Source organism: Macaca fascicularis, chromosome 9 (assembly GCF_037993035.2).
Source record: "Macaca fascicularis isolate 582-1 chromosome 9, T2T-MFA8v1.1".
Lineage (NCBI taxonomy): Eukaryota > Metazoa > Chordata > Mammalia > Primates > Cercopithecidae > Macaca > Macaca fascicularis.
Window position 1 is genome coordinate 116,162,661 of NC_088383.1, and position 17,548 is coordinate 116,180,208.

Consider the following 17,548-nt stretch of genomic DNA (forward strand, 5'->3'; position numbering starts at 1 on the left):
GAGACAAAGTCATCCAGCCTGGAGTGCAGTGGTGTAATCTCAGCTCACTGCAAGCTCCGTTTCCCGGGTTCACACCATTCTCCTGCCTCAGCCTCCTCAGCAGCTGGGACTACAGGCACCTGCCACCATGCCCAGCTAACTTTTTGTATTTTTACTAGAGACGGGGTTTCACCATGTTAGCCAGGATGGTCTCGATCTCCTGACCTCGTGATCCACCCGCCTCGGCCTCCCAAAATGCTGGGATTACAGGCGTGAGCCACCGCGCCCGGCATGAATTTATTTTTTTAAAAGGCTTGATTTCGTTGTTGTTGTTGTTGTTGTTCCCACCCTTTCCCCTGAATACTCTACACAGTTACACTAGAAGTAGTTAAATTCACCATTTTATCCATAGATCTCAGAATTGTGAGACAAAATTAAGATAAACATTAGGGAGGCAAGCACCTCACCCAGGAAATGCAATGACTGACAAGCAGCTTTTACTCAATGCATTGCATCTGGAGGCAGCCCCTGCCTGGTTGGGACTGTGGGATTTCCCTGATTGGGTGGGGCATGGCAGGCACTCTGTCTGTCTGATGTCTGTGACCGGTTTTCGTATTCTAGAGTTATCTCCAGTTCACCGGGGAAGTAATGCAAACAGATATGGCAGGCCCACGATGTAACAAAGTAGGCATATTGTTCAATTCTTCCACCCACCTTTTCTCAGGGTCAGCTCTGACAGCTACTGCTGGATAATCAGCAGATTTTTGCCTTTACTCTCTGAGCACAGATCACTGGAAGAGACATGGACAACTGAACCAAACTGGGACAGTTAGCATGTGTCTCCTACTCATCTGTAATTTAGATGCAGAGTGTGAGTTACATAAATGGTAGGGCCTTACAATAAAATTTCACGAACTTCTATTGTAGCCCCTGAAATTGTCATGGTTCCTCCATTTCCCAGGAACTTCCTGTTCAGCTTTTCCTAGAATTTTAAGTATCTGTGTACTTTCCAGTCAGTGTCTCCTCTAAGCTAATTTCAACAAGTTATTATTTCTTATTACTATTATTTATATTATTAATTCTATTACTAATATTAACAGATACCTTAATCTAATTCAGATTGCCATTACCATCTAACTTAGTATCTTGTGATATACAAAAGACATTCACGGAAAATAGACTGGATCGATCAACTGCTAACCTCTAAAACATCAATAATAATCACCCAAAGCCAAATTCCTTTATTTTTCATTTAGGTATATGAGAAATCTTTTTTTTTTTTTTTTTTTTTTAGAATTTTACTTTTTAATTTTGTTTTGCTGGTGTCCTTGTTAAGGCAAACTAAAAGTTAAAGCCAATGTTTTCATAAAATTAACAAATATTAGTAGTAAAGCTGATATTATTTGACATGAACTAAAAAATGTTTATTGGGGTAAACAAAAAGCGGTATAGATATTCTAGTTATTATGTGATTCCCATCCAACACATATGAGTAGTGTACATAGCCTATCTTTCTGACCTTCAGAAAAGACAAGTTTAAATTATCCTAGACACCTGAAAATCTATCTTGTCTTTAAAAATGTGCAGAAATTAAAACATCTTTTCCACGTGCTTTAATATCATCTAACAGATACTATTTCTGGGGAGTCAGAAAATATCTTTCTTTCTCACTGCTGTATCCTCATCACTTAGCACAGAGCCAAACCTTGAACAGGGGACTCAAACTAGTTCTTACATAAATAAATTAATGAAGGAATACACAAATGAAAAAGAGGTAAAATAACTCAATAAAAAGACAAAAGGATTTAAGTCTGATGCTGTCAGACAAAGGCAAACAAGTTATTCCAGGTGTAAAATGAATACAATGATATTTGTCACATCTATATTTTCCCAAACCCCATCTTTAACCACAGAAAGCACTGAACTCAAGAAAAATGGCACAAAACTAGATTCAAGTTACTGTAAGTTCTTAAAGTCTTAAAATGAACCCACCCATGTCTAGCAATACTTATTCCATCCATCGTTACAATTTTTAAAAGGGCTGTCAGATTGCTGCAGCTGTTTTCAGACTTAATTGTGAAGAGGGCAGTAGGAAGAATGACCCATTGACCCACCAAATCCCTTAAGCCTGTGTTTATTTCACTTTGCAACTCACCCAACAATGACATAGAGGCATTATAGAATGAAAGAATGTGGAGAGCCTGATGGTTTCCACGCAGAGAGGCTCAGGTCTCTCTCTGGGATGAATAAGCCCTTCTTAATCTCTTCCCACTCACTTGCAATTCCTTGTACAGGGGGCAGGAATATTGTGAGCACTTTCCCCAACAGTGCTCTGTCCTAGTTTACGCATCCCTAAAGAGAATCCTGGAGAAGCATGGGCCTAATTGGACACCATGAGAGAGGAAGTAAAAGACAAAGGAAAATGGAATGGGACATGGCAGCCTCCAGTTACCATGTAAGTTGTGGAGGAATCAAATGTTTCCCTTACATGACTAATTATTTTTAGCATTGTTCCTGTAGGAAGAGAGCACAGAGTAGTTTGGACTTGTAATTTGGGTTGGGTCATTGCTTCATGAACATTACCTTTCTCATGAGTAAAATAATGATAGTACTAATGATGACAATTATGACTGATAACAATAAAAATCATTTCTATCTTCCAATATTTTTGGAGATATTAAATGACAGAAGGTAATTACGTTGTAAAATGTAAAGCTACAGATAGATGTTAGCTATTATTTTTCAACTGTGCAGAACCTTCCAACACTAAGCCTAGATGCTTAGCTGGGGTTGGGAGATTCTGGGCATGATAGAGATGGTAAAATTAGAAATAACAGCCTCATTGACTGCACACATAATTTGAACCAAAGCCCTTATTTTGATAAACAGAGTTCTGGAAGGGTTAGACAGTAAGATTCTGAGCTGGGATGTAGAACTCAGGTTATTTCCAGTGGAAGTGATATGGAAAGAGACACTGTCAGAAGCAACACTGGATCTAGAATGTACTGTCCAAAACAATACATCCAGGTATCTATTCTAAAATACGTACGTACGTACACACACATACACACACACACACACACACGTACACACACAATTGGTGAGTGAAATGAAAGAAAAGATAGCCAGTGACCTAGAAGAGAGTAAACACATGGGAAAGAAAAGCTCTATCTCCATGAGGTGTCTGGAGGAAAAAGTAAAAGCAAGGGAGACCCAAGCCCTCTGTTATGGTTCATCATGGGAAAATACCAACAAAGCAGTTAATGCAGCATCCTTTACCACATTTTGTCACAAATCTCATCACGCAGCTGCTGCTGACATGACTCTTCTACTAATCCCTTCCTGCGTATGTCACAGAGCTGGTGAGTAGCCCCATTTGAGCCTTCCCTGATAAATCCCATAATCCTCACCACCTGCTTATGAGTTCCCCAGCATCGGTGACGACTGACGCCTTAGGATTCAAAGCAAATGCTGCTGTTCTCTCTCCCTTTTCTATGAGTCAGCCTTCTGATGATAACAATCAATTGTTTCATCATTTAATGTGGTCATATAAATAGGAGGAGGATGGCTGAGATTAAGATGGTACATTAATTTCCATTTCCTGGAGGATAACTCTTCTGATGTTTCTAAACTTGTGCCTCTGGCCTCCTGACAGTCCCATAAACTTGGGAAGATGAATGGAGTGTCTGTTTTAAAGTCATCTTTAACATTTTATGCATGGGCATGAACTTCAAACTCCAGAGACTGAGTTCATTTGCTGCTACATTAAGGATCCAGGTAGAGGAGAATAAGTCACTGAGATTCAATCGTCTTCTCAAATATTGCTTACCTGAGAGTAGTCCCTTCAAGATATAGTAACTGCTGGAGACCCCCATGTGCGTCTAACAGCTGGACTTTGGTCCTTCAAAGCCTAAATGATCCATTTGGCTACATTTTATTTTCTTCAACTCGTTTCACTCTTTCAGATGGTAAAATGCAAAAATCTTAATATTCCACAATGGCCAAGTAGCTGCCACACAGTTTCATGACCCATCACTCACTTTCTGATTATCCTGTCTTTCCTGTCTTTACGTATGAATGAGCTCCTACATAATGCGATCAGAGCACACGACACTGCACATCAGTACCTATCAGAGTACCTACAGGCCCAAAAGAGGCCAGTAAATCTAAGAGATTTCCAAGAAGAGCTGCATAGGTGATTTAAGAATATTGAAAGTTGATTTATGAAGGAAGATAAAAAGATCTCTTGCTTAAGCCAACTATGAAAATGTGGTAAAGCAGGTACATCCATACATCTGAAGTTCAGAAATGCTTCTAAGCAGGAGGATTGGAAGCCATACTAAAGGCAACCGCAAAATTGGAGCTCGGGAAAGAGAGAAACTCTCAAACTGCATGATACACTCTCTGTGTGATTCTAAGATGCCAAGAACGCTTCAAGAGCTGATGTTACCGAAGACTGACATGAGCTCTTTCTGCAGTGAAAACCAGGATGAGAGACAAGAATTCTTCAGGAGATCGTCGTTTATGGTTATGGAAGCTGAGTAGTATTGAGAGATAATATCATCCATATTGCATGGTGAGAGGCAATGCAAGCATAGGGCTTGGCACACACTTAAGTGCTGAATGCATGACAGCTAGTGCTGCTCTACTCTCAATAGTATCATTCTCCCTGCCTTGCACATGACAAGGCTGCAGTCCAATATGCCTGCCAGTCAGACGCTAGGCTCCTTCATTCTTCTTACTGAGCTCCCCATTCAGGAATCAAACACATACTACAGATTAGCAAAGAACAGGCTTAAGAACTAAGCAACCTGCTGTGAGAGAGCTATCACAACTTTATTTTTACACCCTTTTCTCAATAACCATAAGATGCCAAGTATATCTTGTGGCTTTTCACTGGAAAACCAAGTGCAGGACTTGAGAAACAGAAGGCTTTATATTTTACTTCTAAGTACCTATGCCAGACAAATCCTGAAAGCACTTTCAGCTTTTTGGAAAATATTCCCAGGTTCACGGGCTAAAAGAAGACCATGAAAAACAAAACAAAAAAAAAAAAACCCTAACTGCTTCATGATTCCAACTTTTCTCAAGTTCAGTAAGAAAAGAAACCATGGCAATAATTATGCCAGGTAATGATTTAAGTTTTATGAGCTAAGGAGCTTTCTTTGGTACTTTTCAGTCATTTCTCATTTAATCCTTACAAAAGCCTCATGCGGCTTATGCTTTAGTGGAATTCTTCAAGATTCCATTGCTAGTAAGTGCTCAAACTACAACTCAAGCCGCCTGACTGCAGAGCCATGATTTTTTTTTAACCATGATGCAGTACTAGTTCCCAAAACATATGACTGATTTCCACATACATACCCAACACATACACACGCCCTCCAACCAACAGTGCTGCATCCCTGGTCTGAAACATTTCTATCACTTGCTTCCATTTCTGAAATAGCGTCCTGAATGGCATCTCCTCATTATACCCTTTCCTCTTCAATCTATTCTCAACTAGAGCAACTGACTTACAAAGTGAGTCTTTCGGCCAGGCACAGAGGCTCCAGGCTGTAACCCCAGCACTTTGTGAGGCCGAGGTAGGTGGATCATGAGGTCATGAGATAGGAACCATCCTGGCCAACACGGTGAAACCCCATCTCTACTAAAAATACAAAAATTATCTGGGCGTGGTGGCAGGTGCCTGTAGTCCCAGCAACTCAGGATGCTGAGGCAGGAGAATTGCTTGAATCCAGGAGGAGGAGGTTGCAGGGAGCCGAGATCACATCACTGCACTCCAGCCTGGGCGACAGAGCAAGACTCCGTCTCAAAAAAAAAAAAAAAAAAAAAAAAGTGAGTCTTTCATATCACTCCCTGTTTAAAATCTCCCTCAGAATAAAAGCCACATTCCCTGTGATGGATGGAAAAGCCTTACATAACCTGCCTATCACTTCCTCTTCCACCATGATCTCTCTGGCCTCATCCCTTTAGGTTCTCTGCCTCCTTCACTCTGCTCCAGCTCTTGTAACTTTATGTTCTTGCTGTTTCTTGAACGCAGAGGGGTCATTTCAGCCTCAGGAACTTTTTAGTCACCATTCCTACGCCTGGACCACTATCCCTCAGAAGCAGACATAGCTCACTCCTTCGCTACCTCGAGATTTTCCAATTCTTATCACTCTATTTAAAACTTCAAAAACCCCACTTCTCCCAGACTTTCTAACATTCTCCCTTACTTTATTTTCTCCATAACAGTGACGAACATATGATGCCCTTCATATTTCACTAATGTATACATTTTCTCTTTTTTTAATCAAGGACATAAGATCTATGAGGGCAAACATTTTAGTTTTTTTTTTTTTTTATTCTCTGCTACATCCCCAGCACTCAGTGTCATATGGTAATTATCATATGAATGTATAATATATCGTCTTTAATATTCTAAGAAACATCCTTCAATCAAATAGAGAACCTAAAATCACAGGGAAATCCTTTCTGTTAAGTATTCTTCCAAACTGACATTAAGAAACTCCAATTTATTACTGCAGTTGAAAAACATTTCTAAATATTACTGAAATCATATTTTTGCTTCATGATATATTTCCTTAAGCACTTTGTTCTCACTAATAGGCTACGAAGGTGAGGTATATAATTTCAAAAAAGGGGGAATGACAGATATAAACTATAGGATAAAAATTATTCACCTGTAACTTTCAAAAAATGGTTTTCATTCAAGGTCACAGATCCTACAACAGATTTAGAGCCCAAGACATTTTGATTGGCAATAATTAGATACAAGAAATAGAAATGGCTTTTGTTTAGAATTTTTTTTTTAAAGGCTCCATATATCAGTAGTTGGTAGTATCAGAGAGGACAATATGTGTTGAATAGGGAATGATAAGGATATAGTTTGCCAGACCAAAAGAAAGAGTAGCACTTGACTTGGTGGGAGGACCCCTAAGAACAAGAGAAGCAATATGGTTCGATGTAAGCATGGTCCCTGACACAGCCAGCCCCTTCACTCTTCGCAGTGGAAACCTGTGTTTGGGAAAGTAATAGAAGCGTCATAGACAGGTTTGATGATCTGTCGGCAAGGGAAACTCATTGCATGATCTTCTGGAACATGAGAGAAGGCAGTCTTGCAGAGTGTCTCTCACCAACCTGTGATAGCTCTACGCTGCTAACAAGATGTGAAAATTCCCCCTGGCCTAGTGTAGGACACAGATACACTGGCTGGTCATTAAGGCAAGAGGTAAAGTGACTGTGGAGGAGAAAGAGTTAGGGTAAATGGCCCAAGCTAGGAATTAAGTGGCAGTCACAGCTAGTCTTGGGAAAAAATATAGCACCCACAAGCATTATATTGGGGATTTAGTCTATCAGAGGGCTGATGCCAATGCATAATACAGACAAGGAAACAGAAGGCAATCTGTCTCATCTGCAGTTGCATCAGACACAGAGTCAATATGAAAGGCCAAGGGGCAACATTCTTTAGTGGGAGCCTGCAACAACTGAAGGGTACACATTGACCTGATGCCACTTCCCCACCTCATCATGCCACATGTAGCTATGAAACTCATAGTCTCCCTGAACCCAAGCAAAGAAGAAAGAGCAGAGGAAAAAAAACCGCTCAAAGTTTAAGTGTCTGTTCTAAAGAGTTGGATTTATCCAAAAGGTGATGGATTTTAACTGGAAGTCAGTAAGATAAATTCAAGTGGCATGTAAGTATTCCTTCCTTAAGCAGAAATGGGTGCTGGTGAGCAAGCAGTATTCAGTTATGAAGAAATAAAGTTATATTTCTACCCACCTCAGTCACAGTGTATAAATTTTAAATCCACTCTATATGTAAGGGCCAGTGATTTATCAGTGCTGAGTTTTACAGTAAAATAAAAATTTAAAAAGTTACCAATGGCTAAGTATAGGGCAGAAATCACAACGAATATTAAAAAACAAAAGTTACCTCCCATCCAAGGAGAAACACGGTAAAAGGTGATTCAGCTAAAATACTGTAAAGCCAAATACGAAAAATATTTTATGCCCTGCTTACAATAAACCTATAATATAGCCTCAACACAGTTATTTCCAATTGGTGAGTGGAATTCAATTTGCATTAAAAAAAAACCAAGAATAAAGGTACACTTGACAACTTATCCAGGAATTTTCCTCTTGTATATATGAAACCCTCCCTGTCTGTTCTCTATTTCCATCCAGTTGGAAACAACCATATCCATTATAAAATATACAGCACTAAGTTGACATGGTTACTCACGGTTTGCTAATAGATGAATTGCATTTCATCCAGTGTTTGCAGTCACCATAAATGCAGATAATGTATGGCTAAGTTATTGTTGCAAGAAGCAAGAAACAGTCGAAGATATGTTTGACCGGCATTCAATAAATGAGGAATAAGATGTTGAAGCCTTTGTGCTTTGCTTTAACAAGTTTTAAAAGGTAAAAGGGACTGGCTCTGAGGTCAATGGATTACTAGATTTGAAATCATGTTTTACCACATACTATTGATATGACTTTCAACTTCTTTCAGCTTGAAAAGGTTAAGCAGTTACCTGTAGGGAACACAGAGATCATGTACATGAAGACTTTGCTTCAGCACAACAACTTACCATATCATATGCCCTCAGTAAAGCTTTGCTACACCTATCAATATTTTTATTATTTTATTTATTTATTTTGAGACGAAGTCTCTCTCTGTCACCAGGCTGGAGTGCAGCTCGGCTCACTGCAGGCTCCGCCTCCCAGGTTCAAGCGATTGTCCTGCCTCAGCCTCCTGAGTAGCTGGGACTACAGACACCCGCCACCACACCCGGCTAATTTTTGTATTTTTAGTAGAGACGGGGTTTCACCATGTTGGCCAGGCTGGTCTCGAACTCCTGACCTCAGGTGATCTGCCCGCCTCAGCCTCCCAAAGTGCTGGGATTACAGGTGTGAGCCACCACGTCCGGCCCTATCAATATTGTTAAAGGTCAAATTCCTAACAAAACGGATCATCAACTCATTCTTTACCCAAGATTTTCTCCAGAAGCTCCTTTTTCCTAGTTTCCATTTAGATTGACCATCTCATTTCCCCTCTTCACTTCTCTATGCTATTCCAACACTAGTTTTCTCCAATCTTCAATTGTTTTTAACAACAGTTAATGTGCTTTAAGAATAACCTCTGTCAGTATTGAGATCTTTTCGCAAAGTCACAGAAACACACACACTCACTTTTGCCATGTCCAATTGTGATGAATGCAAGGTTCTGGGAAACGTCTGGCCAGTGTTAGGACACAGTTTTCAATAAAGGAACTGAATAAAAACCTCTGTGCTCAGGGAATGAAATCCAGGAGCACAGCCCAATTTGTGATTTATTTTTAACAAGTGAATGAGAAATGAAGAAATTAAAAGACACATTTTTGGAATCAGAAATCTTTCGTATGATTTCTTTGTAGCATGCCTTTAAGCAAATTATTTATTTGTTCTGGGCCTCAATTTCCCTATTTGTAAAATAAAGGCAACAAAACTGGCTGGATCATTTCCATTTGCCTTCCAGGTCCGTCCCTACTTTCCGTCTCCCTACTGTGTGTCATAGGATGCCAATTTTGGTGCTATAACAACTGGGCCTGCAAGGTGTCCATTTGAGTTCATGGGAGCAACTGGCTAGGGTTCCAAAGCTGGAATGAGAGAAAGACCAAAGTCTTTATACTCTATTCCACCATCCCACTCCACCCCTAGCCCCAGCCTCTCTGCCAGGCCACACACTAGCAGGGGCCATATTCTTCTTACCTGTGCCTGCAGCTCTCCTCATCTATGCCCTCCCTGCTCTTATGGTTCCCTCTCAATTCTGCTTACCAAACTCTCAGCCTCTTTAGGACTAGAGGTGATAGTTGCACACCGGCTAGTGCCTGGGTGCTTTCTTATTGCTTATAGGTTTCCTTTAGTTCTGACTTTTAAATAGTCCCTTCGTTACGTTATCTTTAATTTCTAATTTCATCTGAGTGTGCCATCTCTTTTCTGCCAGAATCCTAACTCACACAAAAATCTACATCCTTGAGCTATTATAAAAACATGAGACAATGTAATATAGGTAAAAATGCCCCATTTTATGCCTGTTATACAGTAGGGTGATTGATGAATATCTGGTAATTCTTACTTATAAAACAGTTACTTTTTGCAAAGCACTATTGTGATAAGCATTCTCCTTGTGCAGGTCATGTCTTAGTCATATGTAGACAATCATTAAGTAAGCTGCAGAGCAGCCAAGTTTTGTAATATCTGGTTTTTGTTGTTGTTTATGTCAGGCATAATATCCAGGTTGCCATATATTACTAGGCTATCATGATGTTTCTCAGTATGTCTTTCTTTACCAACTTATCTATATTTAGGTCTTTTATCTTTCCTCCCAAGTGAATCTAACTTAGCTCTTTAGTCTCACACCTCTTTGGCGAACATCTAGCACATCACTAAGTAGACAATAAGAGGTCCAGAAACAACTATTGTTTCTGAGGGCTACTTGCCATAGTGAAGAAGTAGTCAGTTTTCCTAATGCAGACTGGTGAGCTGTCTCTATCATCTAAATCAATAATTATACTGTCTAAATCAATAATTTTGTTTTGTTTTGTTTTGTTTTCCCCCACCATTCAGCATTTAGGCTATCTCCATAAAAGATCTGGTGAGTGCATATGTATCACGTGTCAGTTATGCATATCAAATTGAGAATTTACTGTTTTCTGTCTGGGCTCAGCCAACACCTCGTTGTTAAAGATGACACTATTTTATAAGGGAAGAGGAAATTTAATTAATGCCTTTGTGGCATAACCTCTAATAATTTTGGAATGACTTCTTTCTAGAATTGAAATTAGTTCCTTGAAGATATTGCTCTAAAGCTCCATACTGACAATAATTAGATTTATTTTTGGTAATCTTTACACATGCATGACTTCTCCCATGTGGCCCTCATGCATTACTCTTGGAAAACACATATTAATATTCCCATTTTAAGAATAAGAGAACTGTAACTTAGAGGTGTTAAATTCCAGGCACAAGGTCACTAGGCAAATAGCAGACACAGGACTAGAACGCAAATCTTTGGACCCCAAATTTCATTCTTCACTCAATAACTCTTCATGAACAACCAACAATGTGTACAGTACTGAATTAGTCCCACGACGAGCTTCTGCACAAAAGTAAGATATAGTGTCCATTAATTAAGGAAGTTTTAGTTGCTCTGTAAACAATCTATAGTGAAGGCATATATAGTGTTAAAGGTATTGACAAAATTCTACGGCATTCCAGAGGATGTAAAGAAGAAACAATTCTGAGTAGTAAAGTTGGGTTCAGTCTTGACTGGCAGATAAAAGTTTTTCAGGGCAGCTTGATAACAGGATATTTTCTTTCTCTATTAACTGCATAATATATAATTCTCTTTATGTTAACTCAAATTCAATTCTCATGGACTCTTGATTGAGAAGATTTTTGAGTGTAAGACCACCAGAAAATACAAGAAGTCTACATGTCCATCTCGTAATATGTGAGCCTTCCAATGAGCATTTCCAAATACTGACCTAATCAACAGTTAAACAAGATTCCCTAAAGGAGTGGTCTATGTGCTATGCACAGACCTTTAGCCGTTAGCCACATATAAATATGTAAATGTAAATTAAATCAAATTAAAATTAAATTAAATTTAAAATTCAGATTCTCAGTCATACTAATCACACTTAACAGTCTATTAATAGTCTCACGTGGCTGGTGGCTACAATATTGAACAAAGCAGGTATTCCATCACTGCAGAAGTGTGTATTAAACAATGCTTGTATGCATTTGAAATTTGTTTCCTTAAAATTACTGAACCAAGGAACTATAGGTTCATCTAATAAAACCATAAAGAAGACAATAAAATATTACAAGTAAAAGTGATCTAAATTCACTCTTTCATTTGTTTTGTATGGATTTAGCACGTACATATTAAGTGCCTACTATGTGCCAGGCATTGTACTTGAAGTAAGAGATTAATTAGCAAAATATACATGATTTCTGACCTCATTGATCTTAAAACCTGGAGGCAATACAGATAACATAACATGTAGTTTCAACAGAATGTGATTATTTGCTATTACCTCTAATTTTGTCACAATCACAATAAGTGGAGACTCTTTTACATTTGCACATGCAGAAAGGAGCAGACACGTCTGTCCCTGAGAAGCTACAATCTTTCTGGGTCACATAAACCATCATGCTAACTAAAGGAAAGTTTCCTTCCAGAAATTTCCGTAGGTTTTTGAGACGTGAATTTAACAGCCGGCATTTAAATGTTTTCACCTCACATATATTCAAGTATGAGGTTTTCAAACATGAGAACATTTTGTAAATTGTAATAAGTAAGTAAATAGGCTGGGTGTGGTGGCTCACACCTGTAATCTCAGCAGTTTGGGAGGCCCAGGCAGGCAGATCACGAGGTCAGGAGATCAACACCATCCTGGCTAACACGGTGAAACCCCATCTCTACTAAAATTACAAAAAAATTAGCTGGGCGTGGTGGTGGGTGCCTGTAGTCCCAGCTGTTGGGGAGGCTGAGGCAGGAGAATGGCATGAACCTGGTGGGTGGAGCTTGCAGTGAGCTGAGATCTCACCACTGCACTCCAGCCTGGGCAACAGAGTGAGACTCAGCCTCGGGGAAAAAAAAAAAAAGTAAGTAAATAGTATTTTAGGCAGCCTTTATGAAACAGTCAAAGCTATCTTGTGTCTAGGGACTTCAGAGAAAAGATCAGGTATTGAAAATCTCAAAGAAAGAGCTTGAAAATCAGCCTTTGGTTGGGTAAGTTTGAAAGTTGGTGGGAGAATAGTTCTTATCTTCAGCTGTTTGAGTTGAACAATCCTCAGAGGAGGGAGCACCAGTTCTAACCAAGGACTCTGGTGGTTAGTGGGCTGGATCTTGATTACTCTCTCCTGACATTATTTTAAGATCTAACTCCTACAGACGGTTCGGGAGAAAGAACAAGGGAATACCCACATAAAAGCAAAAGTTTATCTGTCAAGATTCTTAATGTTACTTTAAACTTCTCCCTTTTTAAGAAAATAATAATTCTTTCTGCTGAGAAATAATGGACATGTATTTTTAAAATTATTTTTCTAGAGACAGGGTCTTGCTCTGCAACCCAGGCTACAGAACAGTGATGCAACCATATAGCTCACTATAACTTGGAACTCCTGGACTCAAGAGATCCTCCCTCCTCAGCCTCCTGAGTAGTTAGGAGTACAGGCATGCACCACCACACTTAGCTTTTTTAAATTTTTATTTATTTTTATTTTTTTGAGACCAAGTTTCACTCTTGTTGCCCAGGCTGGAGTGCAATGGCGCGATCTCGGCTCACTGCAACCTCCACCTCCCGGGCTCAAGCAATTCTTTGCCTCTGCCTCCCAAGTAGCTGGGATTACAGGAGCCCACCACCACACCTGGCTGACAGTTTATATTTTTAGTAGAGATGGGGTTTCACCATGTTGACCAGGCTGCTCTTGAAATCCTGACCTTCAGGTGATCCACCCACCTTGGCCTCCCAAAGTGCTGGGATTACAGGCGTGAGCCACCGTGCCCTGTCAACTTTTTTATATTTTGTAGAAACATGGTCTCACTATGTTACAACCAATGAACCAACACTGACATGTCTATATCAACCAAAATCCATAGTTTACATTAAGGTTCACTGTGTTTAAACTCTATGGGTTTTGACAAATGTATGATGTCACGTAACTACCATTATAGGCTCATACAGAATAGTTTCCCTAAAGTAAAATTCCCCTATACTTCACCTAGGCAGCCCTCCCTCCTGGTCTCAAATTCCTGTCCTAAAGTGATCTTCCCATCTTGGTCTCTCAAACTGCTGGCACTATAGGAATGAGCCAATGCACCAGGGCTGAATATGCTTGAATAAAAAATAGTAACCTAAAATTTAAGTATGTTAACATTTCCAGACACAAGTCTTCCATGGGCTAATTGTGTGTGTGTGTGTGTGTGTGTGTGTGTGTGTGTGTGTGTTTCTGTTTGGGGAGAGTTGACTCAATATTCTTTATAATAAAAATAACTGAAATGTCTTTAAGTATGACATTTTTCAGTTAGCTATAAATTCTATCATGCTTTATCAACTCTCATTTGGCCCAGTTACATTTATATCTATATGTAACCTGCATGGCCCATTTAGTCTTTCAGTTTGCAATCTCTGATCTATAATGATTCTGCCTATCACCTTAGTTTATTTCTATAGAATATTCAGTGTGTGTTTTCAGTATGGCCTGGATCAAAGATAAGGGAGTTTTCTAGACCTTATGAAACAATATCTACTTGGTCATCATTTCCCCCTAATGACTAGCATAATGCAATACATAATAAGTATTTGCTACATCAATAAGTGAAGAATGAACAAATGCATGTTTAGTAATAGTCATTGCATTTTAAGCACTTGTCATTATTGAACCTTCATTATTTAATCTGATTATTCATTTAGACACTGTGGAGCTGGTTCTGATGTAGAGGGTTTGAAGTACAGAAAGGAAAACGTATGGCCCTTCTCATGCAAGTCAAGCTGTATGGCTCACTATCCTGAAGCTGGATTTGAGAAGACCTCTGGATATAGGGAAGTCATGCGAAATGTCATGGTGTTGGGATCTGGATCAGGATATACAGAACAAACAGGTGTTACCAAGTGAAGACTGGTTTCCAGCAGTGGCAAGATATTGGATGGTCAGTGGTTGACATTTTTAATGGCATCAATTCTTTGAGTTACATATAAAAAGGGAATCTAACTAGGATTTGTTAAAGGTGCTTTATTTTGCTTCCTGCACTCAGTGGGCAATTAGTTAGCATTTTATTTAAGCACTACAAAGAAGAAAGGAGGAAAAAGCCTTACAAAACCAGAAGACTCTGAGCATCTACGTCTTAGATGCAAAGCTATAAACTGTGGTTCTTCGGCTTAACTCAGCCTTTTCTATTCTGATAACTAAATAGGCTAAAAATGCACACACAATTAGAGGGGCAGGTATTTTAAAGAGTATATGTTATAATATAAAATATAATGTAAAAATCTTTACATTTTGTGAACAGAAAAATGTCCTACAATCCCTGTCCACAATATTTTATTAGCATTATGCTTACCCTACTGAGGAGTCACAAAAATTGCTGTAATATTGCTTCCAATTGCTTGCTATCAATCTTCCCTCTTCAGTGAAATAGCACCAAAATAATGCAGATAACATTTTCTGCCTTTCTAATTCGTTCTACCCCCATACCTTTCTCCTTACAACACTCCTGCCCGAGTAGTTGCCCATAGTCACAATAAACTCAGAAGAATATGACCAGAAAGCATGGTGTAATTTTTATAAATTTTTGAATTATTACACCTTGACATAGTTTCATAATTTAGACTTGGGCATTTTTATTTAAACGGATCACAAGCAGAGAAAGAGTTGGATCTGCTCTGCAATTAATCATCTCTGCATTACATTTCCCACAAAACAATATAAGAAACAAAGGAACACAAGCCACAGCTAACCCAGTCCTTGATGTGCAAATAATTGGCCTGGCCTGGCTTTTGTCATTGTAGATGGCAGTGGCCCCGACTAAGGTTTATTAATATATGCTCTCTAGACAAACAGAACATTGGAAGTCCTGCCCATCCCCAAGCCCTGTGAAATTCACAAAGCAGGACTCAGCTTTTCTTGCTCATTGCTTTTCAATGCAGCTTCCTCAACATAAGATCTCTTTGTCCAAAAATACTGATTTTGATCTTCCTACTTTTAAATACTGTAGAGTGCCTAAGGCTTGAAAACTACACATTTCTTTGCTCTTGGTTCAATATGCTCAGTGGGAGAAATTTATCATCGGAGTTGTTGCTGTTGGAGAAATACAGAGATCTCCTTTCCCCTCAGTCCCCAAAGCATCTGTTGCCTGGACTTTTGTTTGTATTAATGAAATATGCCATCTGCATTGTGCAGGCATTTACATTTCAGTAGGAAGCAGAGAAGGGAATCCCAAAGAGGAATCTAGTAGCCATTATAAAACCCCTTTGTGCTCCTTCATGTAAAACTCAAAGACCAAATCCTCCTAAGCACCCGTGGCCACTGCCATGGGATCCATTTTAGAGCCAGGAAATGTCAAACTATAACAGACCATCATTTTACTGTGAGTTGCCTCAAAGGCCACTCTTCTATTTGGACAAAAGATTGCACGCATCATTTTTCTCCTGCCTTAATGGATTGCAGATTTGACAGAACCTTTTTGGACACAAATGATAGAAACCCAACTGTATGAAACTTCAACAACAAAGAGAATGTACTGCCAGTGCAACTAAGAAATTTAAGGAATTGTACTGGAAATTCAAGGAAATGTACTGCCATTGCAACTGAGAAATTCAAGGAATGAATCCCCAGGTCTGACTGCCTCAGGGTGCTAAGTGATACTGTTAGGAATTAGTCTCTCCCTACCTCTCAGATCAGCTTTCCATGCTTTGGGTATATTCAAGCACATTCTCACCAAGTTTAATCCTCTTCCACTCAATTTTACCTCTCCTGCTTTGCAGCCCTAGTTTGAAAGAAGTTCCTATTATCCAATAGTTCCAAAAGAAGTTTGGAAACTGAATATATTTGGCTTGAAAGGTCTGGCTTTGGTCACCTTCCTTCTCCTGAAACAGTGTTTCTAGCCAAGGTAAATAGTATGGCCTCACTGGCAGACAAGGGCCACCTGTAACCTCAGAATCTGGAGTGTGGGAACCACTCTACTGTACACACATGGACTGAGACTGGAGAACAGTAAAGGAACATAAGTGTGATGTTCCCAGGAGAAAAAAAGAAGCATGACTACCAGGCCAGGGCCAGAGATGTCCATTCCAGAGAGGAATGGCTGAAAGACCTTCCAGGATTTGGCCATTTGGAAAAGTACTTAGCCTCACATGATCCTAGTATGAAAGAGTTCCCTTTTTCGCTCTGCCATCCTTTACCAAATTCCCTGAGGAGTGCAGGAAAGTTATGTCTAAATCCACATGTACTGCTTATCTGTTTCAGAGACATGTGAGGTTCTAAGTTATAGGAAAGAACAGGTCAGGAGTTTATTGCCAGAGCTAAGAAACAAAGAACTGGCAAGTGTGAAACAGCCTTAGTTGTGTGGGAGATAGGATCTGAAAGAGATGAACTAGAGGAGCCAAGAGTGACCTGACTGCCTGTGGTATATTCAGAAGAATCAGCAGGAAAAAAAAAAAAACACTGGCCAGAAACTCTAATTTTATTTCTCAATAATCAACATATATTTGAAAAGTGCATGATAATTGTAATACTGATAATACTGATACTGATCATAACACTCAAACAGTTAACATGTATTTAGCGAGTAGTGAGTTAATAACTGTGTTTAGCACTTAACATATCTTGCCTAAATGAGGAAATGAGTTCTGGGGGCGAACACAGATGTGGCTCCAATGAACTGTCTGGAGGGTCAGGAGAGCCTTAGGACAGAACATGGTGTCTCATTAAGAACTAAAGGGCAAGTAGAAGTCAGAGTGTAAGGAAGGCTACAGGCAACAGAGTGTATCAGGGTTCTCCATAGGGACAG

The 17,548-nt window shown here is 39.4% G+C and overlaps 1 protein-coding gene and 1 long non-coding RNA gene across 9 annotated transcripts in view; one reads left to right on the top strand and one right to left on the bottom strand.

Moving 5' to 3' along the window:
- Window positions 1–17,548, bottom strand: part of SORCS1 (sortilin related VPS10 domain containing receptor 1) — a 591,779-nt gene that overhangs the window by 513,873 nt on the left and 60,358 nt on the right. The window lies entirely within an intron of this gene.
- On the top strand, window positions 2,268–14,757 carry LOC135965187 (uncharacterized). The gene is made up of 3 exons (XR_010578090.1): window positions 2,268–2,434; window positions 10,597–10,624; window positions 14,454–14,757. It is a non-coding gene; the product is annotated as an uncharacterized lncRNA (long non-coding RNA).